We start from the raw sequence: 912 nt of genomic DNA, 5'->3' as shown, positions 1-912 counted from the left end.
TATATATATTATAGAGAAGTTGAGACACAATATCACAATGGTTATGTTACTGTATTTATTCTTTTTTTTCTCTCTCCTGTTTAGCTAAATATCCAGAAATCAAGTCCTTGATGGGTCCTGACCACAGGCTGAAATGGATTGTGTGCATGATGGTGGCCATTCAGTTTTTAGCTTTCTACCTGGTCAAAGACTTGGACTGGAAATGGGTTCTGTTTTGGACTTATGCGTTTGGCAGTTGTATCAACCACTCAATGACCCTTGCCATTCACGAGGTCTCCCACAACACAGCCTTTGGAAACAATAAGGCCATGTGGAACCGCTACTTTGCCATGTTTGCCAACCTGCCCATTGGCCTGCCCTACTCTGCTTCCTTCAAGCGCTACCATCTCGACCACCACCGTTACCTGGGCGGAGACGGCGTCGATGTAGACATTCCCACTGCTTTTGAAGGCTGGTTTTTCTGCACGCGCTTCAGGAAATTCATCTGGATCATTCTGCAGCCACTCTTCTACGCCATCAGACCTCTTTGTATCAACCCCAAACCCATCAGCCAGCTGGAAGTCATTAACTTGACGGTCCAGCTCACATTTAATGTTCTGCTCTACTGGCTGTGGGGGGCAAAGCCTGTGGTCTACATGCTGGCTGGCTCCATGTTGGGGATGGGCTTGCACCCCATCTCTGGTCACTTCATAGCTGAACACTACATGTTCCTCAAAGGCCACGAGACCTACTCTTACTACGGCTCCCTCAACCTGCTAACGTTCAACGTGGGCTACCACAACGAGCACCATGATTTCCCCAGTATTCCGGGACGCAGGCTTCCTTTGGTGAGTACACCGTGTCCGTCTCTTGTGGTGCACTTTCCCAGCAGCCACTATTCTAAGACTTAATAAGACTTCTATGCTCAGACCG

At 48.4% G+C, this 912-nt stretch overlaps 1 pseudogene; it reads left to right on the top strand.

Moving 5' to 3' along the window:
• The first annotated feature begins 57 nt into the window (after positions 1-57).
• Positions 58-904, top strand: LOC103399303 (sphingolipid delta(4)-desaturase DES1 pseudogene; annotated as a pseudogene).
• The last annotated feature ends 8 nt before the right edge of the window (positions 905-912 follow it).

This window comes from Cynoglossus semilaevis, unplaced genomic scaffold (genome assembly GCF_000523025.1).
Source record: "Cynoglossus semilaevis isolate Cse_v1.0 unplaced genomic scaffold, Cse_v1.0 C19088128, whole genome shotgun sequence".
Classification (NCBI taxonomy): domain Eukaryota; kingdom Metazoa; phylum Chordata; class Actinopteri; order Pleuronectiformes; family Cynoglossidae; genus Cynoglossus; species Cynoglossus semilaevis.
The sequence above is the reverse complement of the archived record's forward strand: the minus strand, read 5'-3'. Positions and strand labels throughout refer to the sequence as shown.